This window comes from Neopsephotus bourkii, unplaced genomic scaffold, assembly GCF_033783945.1.
Source record: "Neopsephotus bourkii isolate Nb327-2 ecotype Australia unplaced genomic scaffold, CSIRO-AGI_Nbou_v1 NB_1250, whole genome shotgun sequence".
Lineage (NCBI taxonomy): Eukaryota > Metazoa > Chordata > Aves > Psittaciformes > Psittacidae > Neopsephotus > Neopsephotus bourkii.
The window spans coordinates 3799356-3813715 of record NW_026901735.1 but is presented as its reverse complement, the minus strand read 5'-3'; the positions used below and the strand labels follow the sequence as shown (position 1 = coordinate 3813715).

The following is a 14360-nucleotide window of genomic DNA, read 5'->3' as shown; positions in this document are numbered from 1 at the left end:
CTGCCTTATATCTAACCTCAGTCCTTAGACCGACTTTAGTGGGATTCGACAGGACCAACCAACCACCCCATTAATGTGTTGAATTCAGTAATATGGCAAAATTCCTGTGATGGGACATTAAATGAAAGCTGATCTTCAAATCTCTCTTATGTATGCAGCACCAGGGAAGAGGGAAAAAATGCAAATTAAACAGTAACACATTTCTCATACATGATATTTTAGCATATAAACACTGTGAGCTGACTTCTGGCATCATCATGCCATCAAAGTACAGAGCTATGCAAGGTTATGTGTCTGGTCCCCACTCCAGATTTCAGTACATCACAGATTAAATTGAGGTGTGTTTTCTCTGCATTTATTCCCACTTGTCACACTTCTGCTGTCTTTAAATTTCCTGTCTTCAACTGGGGATCCTGTAACAGCAAGAGATGGATTAAAGTGGGAAATCTGGGGACAATGTGCAGCAAAGGAGGCACAGGCACCCTCCTGGGCCTCTTCAGAAAGCTCAGTCTTGTCTGGTATAATTTGGCCTTTTGAAATGGAATAAAAACATTTCCTAGTACTCAGAGGGTGAAGGGGATTTTGTTTGCCATATCCAGAAACCACTGGGGTGAATTTACAGACCTCACGGGCAAGTGCAAGGTGGTGAAAGGTTCCCTTTGAGTGGTAGATCCATCATGGGAACTCTTAGTCCCTCCTATGCTATGTCATACCAAAGAGAAGCTTGTGGCATTGCTCCTGGCTGGCTGTTCCCTTCAGGTAGTGACTGAAGCAGTAGCTTTTGAAGATCTTGTAGCAACAACCTCAGGAAGGAATTAAGGTCCTGACTTCTAGACCTGGGAGAAATTAGGAGCCTATTTGCTCTGAATTTGGGCCATGATCTGTGTGATGCAAATCTCAGTTGTCATCTGACAGGAGCCTGGTGGATTTTGGAGTGAAGATGTTATCAAGGGGACTGAGCATCACTCAGAAATCACCCTTCCACTTACTTGGCTGTGCCTGTTTACAGGAGGCTGTTTGCTGTTGTTCTCACAAGCTGTATGACAGAAGTACACTGAAAACTCCCTGTGGGCCCTTTGCAAGTAAACTTTTTCTTTGTCGTATCATCAGAAAATGCTGCGTAAGAGAACACTTGCACCTGCTCTATCCCCGCAATTATCCTGATCTTAGCACTAGATTTTGTGTTCCTATTTTTAAAAGCCATCTTGCTAAATAGACGTGGAGAATGTTCCCTTTGGAAGAGTAAGTGAGCAGCAGTGCATCATTAGGGAAGCACTGTGAACTTGGCATGCCGTGCATCAGCCGAGTGAAAGGAGGAAGATAAGAGAACTGAATAAATTAGCATGTTTTCTGTGTGCAGAATACTGACTTGCAAATCTGGCAATGACAGAGAGAAAAACTCTCTTTTTAAGTCTCTTTCATGTTGCACAAATCACCTAAGGGATAGCTGGAATCTTTTCTGAAGGCATTTATCCTATATACAGTTTAAGATGGAATAGCTAACCGAAGGAAAATACCCTTGGCTTGCAAGCAGTTGAAATGAGTGTCTACAAAACCAGACAGCAAAGCAGAGATATTGCAACCAGAATTCTGCATGCTGATTGCCAGGTTTTGAGTCCATTTATAGAAGCTGGCAGCCTTGCATGAAAATAGAGCCAAGTAGTTGGTTACAGCTTTTGAGAAAGCAAAGAGAAGACAACGACACACAGAGCTCCCGTTTGGATATACTACATATGATTAGGCTGTGGTTTACAAACCTTGGGGCCATATTCTACACTTTGCATGGCTTATGTTCACTCAGAACATAAGGGGAGGGCTGTGAAAAGCTGGCTGTCAGTTGTATGCCTGTTCTATCAGTTCTGGAGCCAACTGGAGACTGCTTCAGTCTACAGTTTGACTCAATACAGGCTTAGCTCAGCCAGTAGTTAAAGCACCTGCTGGCTCTCAAAGCAAGAAGGCCATGAGTAGCAGTGAAGGATACATGTAGGAAGATACTACATGTCATAGGAAAATGCCTACAGCAAACCTGTTCAACAGCTACTGTGCAATATTTGAATGGCTCAGCACAAAACACACCATCTGAGCAGCAGGATGAGTGAGTTTGGCCATTGCAGAGGGAAAAAAAGAGTTAAAACTCAGTGGGTTCCCCCCCCCCCCAGTCTTTTTTTAATATGTGTTCAGTAGAAACACACTTCAAGGCTTGTCTGTGCTTAAACTTGCCTGGTTTCATTAAACTGATCTTTTAAATCCATGTTAATACCAGAGTGTGTGCATGTATCATTCTGTGGTTCTTTGCAAGTGTTTTATGTGCCCCTGTAAACTCAGGGCAGATTTAACTGGATTGATGAGTGTTGCCAAATGTATTTGGAGAGCCCAATTTGTGATGACCAGAAACCAGTCTTTAATTCTTTTATATAGTATCTGTGTAAAAGTCCCGTGTTGGGAAGATGTTTTGTGCTGACCGTTCATTTGGGATTATTTCATCCCTTCCAACCCAAACCATTCCATGATTCATAACTCAGAGGTTCAGTCTGAAACTCTGTTAGGAGGACGAAGTCTTGTTCTGTCTCAGTCTTGACTCTGTTCTTGATTGACATTTGGCCCTTGGGAACCAGGCAAAGCTACAAGACTGGAATTCCTGGGAGAAGGAATTGCTTGCTTATGTTTATTTGACTCTCTGTTGTCTGTGTGCATATAAAGCAAAACAATGTAAGAATGGCATTGATTTTTCCTCTAGCATGGGATCACAAATATTGGCTGCTGCTGGTAATGTTGATAATGATCCCAGAACAGGACATACCTCCCCATCAATATATACCTATCTACCTATGTATCTATATATATATAAATTAAGGAGTAGCTATGTTAAATGAAGTGGCTTTTAAGAGAAAAAAGCAATAATAAATCTAAATAAATGATGCAAAAACTCACCTAAAAGGATATTAACTTAAAAATGTAAGAGGGCTTAAGTGTAGGCTGTTTCAATGCTATGTTTTAAGAGAGTGAATCCATGTAGGAATGAATGTTTAGACAGAGCTGGAAACTTCCAGTCACGATGAATATTACCCCTTCAGAACAAATATAGGTAACATGAAAAAGTACTCATCACTTGTGGGTCTTTACAAAGGAAAGACTTATATATGCAACAATATGGGGTTTTTTTGCCTATTTATCCCAATACACATTCATGTACTCAATCTTAACAGAAGTATGGAATACTTTAAGTTATAAAGTAGCAGATGTACAGAAGGATGTGCTGCACCTAACAATGTAATAGCATAGGCGAAAGCGAGCAGTGGTAGAAAAGTACTGCATTTGGGTATATGGGTGATAGAAGCAGAATCATTTCAGTGTGTGCATCAGGAACCTATCTTCATCTTACCCCGATGAATGGACTGGTTTGACTGGAGGCTATTATTTGCTTGTTATATAATAATTGAGCATTTCAGGAGGGCAACAGGGAGGAAAGCTGCTGCAAGAGCTCCCTCTTCACTTGGGTTAGTTCATTTTGGAGAACAGAGTTCCAGCCCTGGCTTAGTCTGCCACCACCATCAAAAACTATCGCTCTTCTTGTGGTTAAAGCCAGTCCCCAGTAAAGCTGTGTTCCATAGGAGGTGCCAGCCTGCAGTGACAAAGGTGCTGTTCACTGCTTTGGAAAGGAGCTCCACAGTTTGCTTCCACACAAGGTAACTCTGTACCAGGCTCTCTCGGTACATGCAGGACTCGGAGCAGACCTCAGCCTCAATCATGGAATGCCAAAACCAGCTGGTTTGCCTATAAATAAACCAAGAGCCTCTTCGCATAGGAGACTTTTTTAACAGATATGCCATAGAAACGAATTGTCACTTTAAGTACTGGTGTTGAGAGTGTCTGTGGTAGTAACGGGATTCACATTCTAGTGTATGAAAGTCACACTGTGATCAGGTTTCAGTCCTACTGGTATCACGTTCCAGGAAAACCGCTTGTGCTGCAAGAGTTAAATCTGTCAGCCTTCTGTTTGTGATCCCCAGGGTGCCAGAGGTTTGTATCTTGGGTAGAAAACTCGACTTGATTTAGTCAAACACATCTCCATGCACCAGTGATTGTTTTGTTGTTTCAATTGCTTGAAATGCTCAATTGTTGAAATACAATTTAACAAAGACTTTTAGTATGGGGGAAATGCCTGCTTGATTTCCTTTTCTTTTTGGCTTTGGTTTGGGTTGTTTTCTGTGGTTTACTTTCTTTATTCCCTTTTTCATGTGAATCCACAAAGAAGCAGCAATCAGAATTCCACTGATCTTCTCAGCTGGTTCAATCCCTGATGAGAGCATCCCAGCAACCAGCTAGTTCAGGTTCTTCTGCTGAGCCCTTGGCCACTTGCACATACTTATTGCCAGGTAACTGTATGCAGTTGTAGCAACAATTGAGTAATGTGAGTTTGTCATACAGTGAGTGACTGTGCAGGAAGAGGGAAAAACCTTGGGTGACATGGTCTAGGGTGAGGCATCCCTGCCCATGGCAGGGGGGTTGGGACTGGATGATCCTAAGGTCCTTTCCAACCCAAACCATTCTGTGATTCTATGTGACTAGCACCTATTTAATGATCATAAATCAATTAGCCCCAAAACAAAAGGCTTCCACTTTCCATTACACTCGACTTTAATCAGTCATGATCAGACAGATAGCAGCCCACACTTGGCTGTACTCATGCTAGTGGAAAACCATCAGTTTCCCTCATCTCGGCACAAAGGAGCTCTGAATTGCAAGGGTATTTACTTGCTCAGCTCCAATCTAGCTCTGTCCCGGCCTTGATGAACCTGAGCAAGCTGGGACAAGAACAGAGCCAGCAAAATAACCGGTAGAAAGTGTTAGATCCGCCCAGCATGAGAACAGCCCGGCATTCCCTTCTCCCTGCAGTGCAGAGCAGCTCCTGCAGCCCTGGGACTGCAGCGGCTGCTGTTGGGGGGGGGAGATGGGCCCCAGCCAGATCCCAGCTCCAGCGATCTTCCTTAAACACTCCTGGCTTCCTTTTAAGGGGCTGGCTTGGGGCCATCGTCTGAGTTTGTGTCATCTCATCTCCTGATTGCTTGGGATGGAGGGAGGGAGGGAGGGGAGCAGCTTTTAACCCTCAGCATTGCTGTCCCTTTCCCTGAGTGGCAGCTGGAGCAATTGGAGCCTAAGGGGAGCACAGCTCCTTTTAAAGGGGCCTGTTACCCGGTTTGGGAGATAAGGCACAACTCCTTCTTCAGAGGAGCTCTGTACCCATTCAGTCTCCCTGTCTTCACTGTGAAGTGTCTATACCCCGTTTTCCTGAGATGCCAATGTTAGAGCTGCCAATCCTAACACTGCACTGGCAATGAGTGCCAGCCCCCCTCCCAGAAAAGGGAAGATGTTTGAATTCTGTTTAATGGGCCTTGGCATCCTTGTATTTGCTTTGTGGTTTCTGAGATTTGGCATTCACTTGGAGGAAAATTTGGGGGCTATAATTCAATTTTTCCTCCTTTGTCTTCAAAATGAAATTAAATCTAGACTTGATGTTTTTTTCAAACAAACAAAAAATGGGGGGAAAAAAACCCAAAAGAACCCACAAACAAAACCTGAAATAAAAGAAAAAAGCCACCAGCAAACACTAAACCAAGTTATTTAACTTGTTTTATTTAGGCTGTTCTCACCTAACAAAGTTGGCAGTGATGGTCACATAGCAACCCCCTGTGGTAAGTACCCCCCTGGATCTCCCGGTTGCTGGAGCAACAGCCATGGCCAAGCCCCACACAAGCCAGGCAGCCCTTGCCAGGTATTAGCTCTGAATTTCACACTGATAGCTCAAACAAATTCCTCTAAGCTTCTCTTTTCAATTCAGCCCATCAGTCAGTTCTCAGGAAGCAGCAGCCCTGTCTTCAGGGCTGTGATTTCTGTGAGTTAACAGAATATTTAATGTTATTTCTCTAACAAAAGCACCCCCCTTCTCTGATACGACCTCTCTGTGTCAGAGATGTCAATGAAAGCACTTTTTTGATTGCAGTTCTGCATTGGTTAAAAGGGGTTTTCACATAATCTCCTTCCAGTAAGGAGAGGACGAAATGGTCCAAATTCCTCCTCTCAGCGTTTTGCCAGGGGCAGGGGACGTCCTTAGTTCTGTGCAGTGGGTCCAGGCAGACTTCTCTCTGGGACAGGTTCCCTGAGCAGCCCCTCTGCTGAGGCCCAGCAGCTGTTGCCTTTCTTGTTTCTTAGAGAGAGGATATTGAATGTTCTCCCTGCTGGTCCCTGAGCAGAATACATGCATAGTCAAACAGTAACTGAGGGCCGTAGCTAAGGGGGTGAAAGGATGCTCTATGGATAAGGGCAAGAGGCATCTGCAGGCCTCGAAGGAAACTCGCCAAAACCTTTCTCTAGTAACTGCAAGGATTATCTAAAAATCAATAATGAAGGCAGTAACCAGGGAAAGGAAAAAACATGTCTCTGAGGAAAGCCAAATTCTGCGAGAGCAATCATGGCAGGATTTAGTGTAATTGTAAAGCAAATCAGATTGAGGGAAATTGGTATAAAAGGGACCCTTAGCTGGCAAGAAGGACCATATGTTCTTTCTTATCTCTGCAGAAATACCCTACTTTCTGAGTGTATTGACTTATGTGAGTACCTGCCCTAGTCTGGACTTTCAGCATCTACAAATATAATTGTAATGAAAAGAATAAATTGCTCTAAATGAGGACGCTACATCAATCTTCATGGGTTTAACCTCGTTTCACCTCTACTAGTCTGTAATGCGTGTCACCTCATTAACCTGTAACATACAGGAACGTTGGGATAAGTTTCCTGAAGTCAGGAGTGATCTGTGCTCATCATCTGTTGCTCTGTGTTTAGCAGATGGGCTGTAGTAACGATGTAAAATCTCTTCTCATGGCACTTTGAAATGCCAGTTTGGTGTGTGTGTGTGTGTGTTTTAACACTCCATCCTTCCAGAAAAGCAGTTATTGCTATTAATACTGAAATCCTATTTTGTCTGTGATGCTGTTTAAATCAGGAATCTCAGCTGTTGGACAGAACTCTGTAATTATGTACTTTAACACTATCACATTGAAGCTGGGTAGGACTTCATAAGCACTGACTCCTATTTCAGTTCTAGGGGCAGGATTTTCACTGCACTCACTGCATTGCAGTATCTAGGAGCACTGGCCTTCAGGTTCCCATGTGTTCAGATTGAATACATGATAAATATAGGAAATACTTGTACCTCCTAATAACCAGTGGCCTGTAAGGCATATTTGCAGCCTTTTAAACGTCTGCTTTCATAGAGGTAATGGGAGCCTTGGCCCCAAAGTGCTTTGTAAATGGTTACGCTTTGTGTTTTGAGGGTGTGGAAGTTAGGCATCTACATGCTGTTAAAAACCTGACAATTCATCTCACTTAGAAGGGACAGGGAATTGTGTTTTCTTCTTTTGTTTTCTTCCTTTCTTCTTAAATGGTTGTGTGATATTGGGCAACTCCATATCAAATCTAAAAGCTGCTGTCTTCTAGCTCTGGGCTCTTCCCAGACCTGTGCCGTTTGCACTCTTTTCTTTCCTCCCTCTCACCTCTATTTGAAAGGTTATGAAATGAAACCACTTTCAACCTTCCCTTAGCCTAATGCTTCCTATTTTGTCTCTTCCCTGGCTTGCTGTACAATACAATAGTATTCTTATTTCCTTTTTTAACCAACTCCTCACATGAAGTACTTTTCTTAAGTCCAGACTAATAAGAAAAGTGGTTGCTCTAAATACAGGCAATAAAATGGATCTAATCTAAGACAAATGTCTGTTTTTTTCAAATGTGTTGCATTGTATCTCATTTTTCTTGCTAAACTTTGTATCTTTGATTTCACAGAAGTGTGTATCTATAGCTATACCTTTAAACTTTGCATGTCATCCAGGCTAGGTTTACAGGCCCACAGTTGACTGTGTCATGTTCTCCTTTGCTGCTTAAATATAGATGCAATAATTTGCAGCTCTCATCACGTTATAGTACCTGCCAGTTATTGTCACTGGTTACTCCTGGATCTGTAAGTTCATGTGTCAGCTCTAGAAGTCTGGGATGGAGATTGCCTAGTGCTTGCTTTTAAAAGCGTGTAAGATCTTTAGGTTTTGTGTCTGCCTGGGACATGGTATATGTTCCCTCTCTTGCCTTTGTCTCTCTTAACTGCCATTATCCATATATTCAGATAGATGGTCATGTGGGATTTGAAAGTTTTATCTTAATTTAGAAACATGTTTTTCTTTACTTTCATTGTTTATCTGTGCTCTCTACTTAGTTCTGTTCCCTCCACCCTGCTTTCAATCTACTTTCCTTGAACTGAGCTATTAAAAGTGCAAAGAACATATTTCTGTCTCCTTTTCAGGGTGCCTTGGGGGGATCTAATCCATCTTTACTGCTGGAAAGTCTTTCAGTATCACACTTCCTTATCACTTTAAGTGACATAAACACATCACTTTAGCATCAATATGTCTCTGTGCCTTCTGAACACCTCATATTTGGGGTGTTTTTTGCCAACATGGTTATTGATTCCTTTTGGTCTGGACACTTTTTATTCTGTTATTGAGGGTACAAGCTTGACATTATGAGGAATTTTTATTCCAGGAAATTCCAAGCTTTCCACTGGTGACTGTAGAAATCCTTTACATTATGTTACAGACATTAGGTGCATTGATTTCCTCCTTGATTGCAGAGCAGTTCGTTTAACTATTCATATTCCTTAATTTCCCATTGAAGGACTAAATTGCACATAGGTCTTTGAAGCCAGACAGCTAAAGAGAAAATTAACTCCGATTTACAAGCACAGAAGTGTACCCCTCAGTGTTTGGTACAGGGTTTGATATTGCTGGCCTTACAAATGCCTATTTGTTTATTGAAAACCATGTTGCTGCAGGTATATTTTGAATCTGGACTTTGGCATTTCCCTAATAGCAAGACTTTTAATAAAGCTCTGATTAAGAGGTACTGTTCCTATTAAAAGGTGCTGTTCTTAATTCCTTTTCTTCTTCACTGGGAGGAATTAGTCACACTGCAGTATTTTTCTGGATCAGAAGGTAAAATCACTGATAAAATCAGTGTGGAATAATGGATAAATTTGTATTAAAATCTATTATACTGTGCCTATAAGGCTTATTTGTAATAAGAGTCTATTTTTTTCTGCCTTAATTGCTTGGATTATAAACTCTTGGGATCTGTTCTACGCTATATGGTTCCCAGCACAGCTTCAGGCTCAGTGGTCATGAGGTACTTCTGCTATGTAGATGCAATTAATCATGGTAAGTTTGTCACATGCAAACCTTTCCCATACAGCAATGATAATTTGCATTCAGAGTCCAGAAATACAATGTAATTTGGCATCTTTTCTGGACAGAAGTGAGCAGGAGCCCAGTCCCACTTGGGACTGTCACAAGTACAAGTCCTTCTGGGATATCTTATTTAAAGAAGCAGAAGTTGGTTCTTGGATGATGATCCACTGAAGATCATGGCAAACCACTTGGTTTGTTCTCTGAAGAAGTGCTCCTTTCCTTGTGCTGGCTAACACTTTGCTACGGAGTGCTTATAACAATATAAATCATACTTCTCCACTTTAGCATTCCCAGCTCCAAAATGATACCCTTAGTGTGCTAATCCTAATGTTTTATGTTGTGAGCATTACTGCAGCCATTGCTTTTCCTAATGTGGGTGAACCTCTAGCCAAAATCTTGGAAGGGATATACAGAAAATGCAGGTGCCTTGCTCTCTGTTCCCTGAAATGCTGTTGAGCAGTCTTTGTCAGTATCAAATTTACATCTTTTCTTTTCTCAGCTCGCCTGGAAACTGCTTTTTATCATTTCTTTTGAGTATGAGAAGCAAGGTCTCTGCAGTGAGATGGATCAAACTTCAAACTATGAAGGGCTCCCTAATTGAAGACAGTGCTTGTCAGGTATAATGTGGGTAGTTTTTTCCTGTTTCTGGCAATGTCTTTGCAGCTGGTTATGAAAACTCATATAGTTGCGGTAAGTAGGTAGCTTTTCCAGGTGAGTCCACTCAACTTCTATGGAATCTAAAATATTTCATTCAGAGTAGATCTAAATGAGTTAAGTTTAAATGAAGACTCCTCCTAACTTCCTCTAACCCCTGCTGCTTTTATTTCTAATTGTAAAACATCACAAGTGAAAAGTGAGTTAGGTGGGTATTTCTCATGTGGATAAATCTAGGCAATATGCAGGCATATGATGGAGTTTCTTCCTGAGTTTGCAAAAGGGCAGCCTTGGAGTCTCTGCTGTTAGTTACAGCTACTATTTTTTACCTTGTATTAAGCATAGATAAAGGTGGCAAAAACCAGAGCCTGCTCCATGGGAAAACATGAATAGAACCAATCATCAGCATTGTTAACTCCCATGGACAATTACTCAAACCCTCTGTTCTAGGGGAGTTTGCTATTTGTGACACAATCAATAAGTCACTGTTGATTTAAAGAATAGATAGAGCCATCAGCAAGGTAAAAAATGGTGTGCCAGAAGGACTCTTAGCATCCTTCCTTTTCTCTACAGCTCGGTGGAGTTTGCTCTCTTACCTAAGTGCTATTTTGAGATGTTGCTTTCTCCTATCCCAGTCTCATCCTTTAATTGCCCTATAGCTAGTAAGTAATAGTTTGCCATTTAAGGGTTTGGAGATGAGAGAAAGGCTACTGTAGTTGCATAATGTTGAACTAGGCATAACATGTTCTCCTTCCCTTGTATGTTGCAAGAAGTGTGACTAGATTGAACACAGAAACTACCCAGCAGTGCTGGGTATTTCTCATCCTGGGTTGGAGGCTACATGTTAAATATCAATTAAAGCCCTTAAATCACAGAATCATCGAATTGTTTAGGTTGGAAAAGATCTTTTAGATCATTTATCAATAGAAAATCATCTCTGGAGAGTATAAATTATGGTTCCATGAGACACATTGGATTTATTATTCTCCTTCTGATTAAAATCTTTATTGATCTTCTGCTATTTCTGTTTTAATTGAAGGCAAACTGTGCACTTTCTGCTCAGAAGAATCCAAGGGAGACAAAAAGAGGTTACTTGAAAATCCAAAGATCAAAAGGGAAGGTGAAGTTTGAAAGAAAGGTAAAGCCAAAGTTTTTTCCATTAAACTAATTGCAATGGAATTGTGGCTGGTAAATATGCTTTGTGTTCTTCCGAGAAATAGCAAGCAGGGACATGCACTCACATGCTGCTCGGGCTCCATTTGAAGAGTGTACTTCTATTAATTTCATGCTTCTGACTTTTACTGGTGCAAACTGAAATCTATAAAAGCTCCATAAGACCAAAGTAATTTGAAGCTGTTTGTTAGTCACAAGAAACAAGACTGCATAAAAAGTCAGCTTCATTCTGCTGATGCTCCTTCATTTTGGTTTGCTTTGCTTCTATGGCCTCTCTGCATCTGTTACAAAAATCCTGCTGCTTCTCTCACCTTCTCTTCAAAAATTAAGAGTTATTTTCCTCTTTTGCTCTTCTACCTGTCTTCTGTTGATGTGGAAGATGCTGGCAAGTTGATAGAGGGATCAGCAGGCAGAGAACGGAGAAGTACCTAAACCTCTCTTTTCTCTGTGAGCTGGTTTCAGGAGACCTTTGACTGTGTTCTTTAATGCATTTTGAGATATAGAGACATATATGGCTGTAAGAAATGCCCAGTTGTGAGGGAGGTGTTTTGAACATTTGAGTTGCCTGGAGGGGAAAGTCCACTCCCCGCCTTATGGACTAAAGCTTTTATTTTTTGCCCAAGATCTCAGAAGGGTTACCCATAGTGTAATGGGGCAGGGATCGTGTTGAGGGCCTGCTGAAATGAGGAGAGTTACACACACACGCCTACTTCTGGGTGAGCAGATGTTAGTGGAATGTTAGAAAAGGCTGGGGAGCAGTTTTTGAAAGCATATAGAATCATAGAATCATAAAATAGTTAGGGTTGGAAAGGACCTTAAGATCATCAAGTTCCAACCCCCTGCCATGGGCAGGGACACCTCAATCTAAACTGTATCACCCAAGGCCTCATCCAACCTGGCTTTGAACATGGCCAGGGACAGAGCATTCACAGCCTCCTTGGGCAACCCATTCCAGTGCCTCACCACCCTAACAGGAAAGAATTTCCTCCTTATATCCAATCTAAACTTCCCCGTTTAAGTTTTAACCCATTACCCCTTGTCCTATCACTACAGTCCCTAATGAAGAGTCCCTCCCCAGCATCCCTATAGGCCCCCTTCAGGTACTGGAAGGCTGCTCTGAGGTCTCCACGCAGCCTTCTCTTCTCCAGGCTGAACAGCCCCAACTTTCTCAGCCGATCTTCATATGGGAGGTGCTCCAGCTCCTGATCATCCTCGTGGCCTCCTCTGGACTTGTTCCAACAGTTCCATGTCCTTTTTATGTTGAGGACACCAGGACTGCACACAATACTCCAGGTGAGGTCTCATGAGAGCAGAATAAAGGGGCAGGATCACCTCCTTTGACCTACTGGTCACACTCCAGGTAATTGCAGACTATAAGCCACCTAAATGGTTTAGAAACCCTGCTGTGATTTTTGTTCCCAATTAAAATCCAATGCACCAATGGATTTGGTGGATAGATTATGAATCTGTGCACCACAGGAGCTATGCAGCTTCCAAGTCTGTTTCATTATAAATAAAAGGAAAAAGATTGTTGGATTTTTTTTCCCCTGTTACTCCATGAATGCTTTGTGGAGAAAAAGGCTTACTACTACGTGTATATCTGTAAAATTCAGTGCTTAGAAGTTCTACTTCTGGTAGTACTAAGGAGACTAACTGCAAACCAAATCCAAGTTAGTTGCCCACTTCAAAGGTCCCCTTAAAAAGACCCACAGCTGAAGCACTTCATGGTTCAGACTGTCCAAACTGCAAAGAGGATAGAAGGATCTGGAGCAACAATGCAAAAGAGACCAGATGCCTTGCAGAAAAAGGCTGTGGAACTGGAAGCTGAACTCAAAAGATGCAAACATGAGATATCTCTAGACCAAGAGAATGAAGAGGTGTGCTTTTCTAAGGTGAATCTTTTGCCTTTCAGATGTAGAGGATTGTGCCTCTCTTTAATTTCCTGTACCTGTTGTTAGTGTACATTACAGAGTGTTTCGTGACAGGGAACTCTAAACAGAAATGGCTATATTCAGTTCTATATGGAGCCACTCATCCCTTCTATGTGAAGTTATTCATCCCTTCTATATGGAGTCATGCTCCTGTCTGTGACAACCACATCTTTTCTAATTAACTTTGAGGCAAGGAGAAGGGGTAAGAAATAACCTATAGTATTGATAGTGTAGATTATGTCTGCTGGTCATTTTGTTTTGCTGTTTTAATGGATACTCTCAAAGCATTACACACAGCTGCTTGTCAACATTTTCACTTCTTGATGATGTTAGTGGTTACAAAAGGCTCATAGTTCATTATTTGTTACTTGGAATAATACCACTAAGTCTGTCTCACGCTATAAATCCCATCTTCAAACGTTTCTCAAGGAATAGGTGAAAGTTAGTGAAAATGAAGTGAAAGTTAGATGTTCTGTTGTGACTGTGTGCTTTTACACCATGAAGATAATACCCATGCCACCAAGTAAGTCTTTCTGCACAGTTGGTGCCTGCTTTGTTTGAACTTCTCAAACCCAGAAAAACGAGTATATAACATAAAGCTTAACCATTCTTTCTCCCTGCACTGTCTTCCTCTTTTCCACACTCTTGACCTTGAGCCCTGTGCCAGAAGCAGGACCTCCTGCTCGCCCTTTGCTGTCACTGCTATCAGCAGATTGCCACCTGCTGGATGCCCTCCACAGTGCCCTTGGTCTGAACTTGGAGGCTTTACCTGCATCTCCATTAGCGGTGGTGGCAGACTGGTGAGGGGAGCTCAGTGCAACAACCTCGTGTTTGATTGCATGTTTCAAGGGTTTTGCTTTTAGACCAGTCCTGTAGTCCTCAGGACCAGCCACTCAGTGATGGCTGGGATGCACCTTTTGGTTGACTTGGTCCAAAAGGAATCTACTAGTGTGGGTTCTTTGAATGATATGAACCACAGTGCAAGATGCATGGACAATTGGAATCATAGAATCACAGAATGGTTTGGGGTGGAAGCAGCCTTAAAGCTCATTCAGTTCTAACCCCCTTTCACAGGCAGGGATGGACACCTTTCACTAGAGCAGCTTGCTCCAAGCCCCTTGAACACTGCCAGGGATGGGGCAGCCACAGCTTCTCTGGGCACCCTGTGCCAGCGCCTCAGCACCCTCACAGGGAAGAGCTTCTGCCTAAGAGCTCATCTCAGTCTCCCCTCTGGCAGGTTCAAGCCATTCCCCTTGGCCTGTCCTCCAGGCCTGTCTTGTGAAGATTGCTCTGAAGACAGCCAGACTCTGCT

General features: G+C 42.3%; 1 long non-coding RNA gene across 1 annotated transcript; it reads left to right on the top strand.

Moving 5' to 3' along the window:
• Nucleotides 1-4098: 4098 nt before the first annotated feature.
• LOC133218487 (uncharacterized) lies at nucleotides 4099-9842 on the top strand. Its single transcript, XR_009727180.1, has 3 exons — nucleotides 4099-4376; nucleotides 9356-9481; nucleotides 9790-9842. It is a non-coding gene; the product is annotated as an uncharacterized LOC133218487 (long non-coding RNA).
• Nucleotides 9843-14360: the final 4518 nt, after the last annotated feature.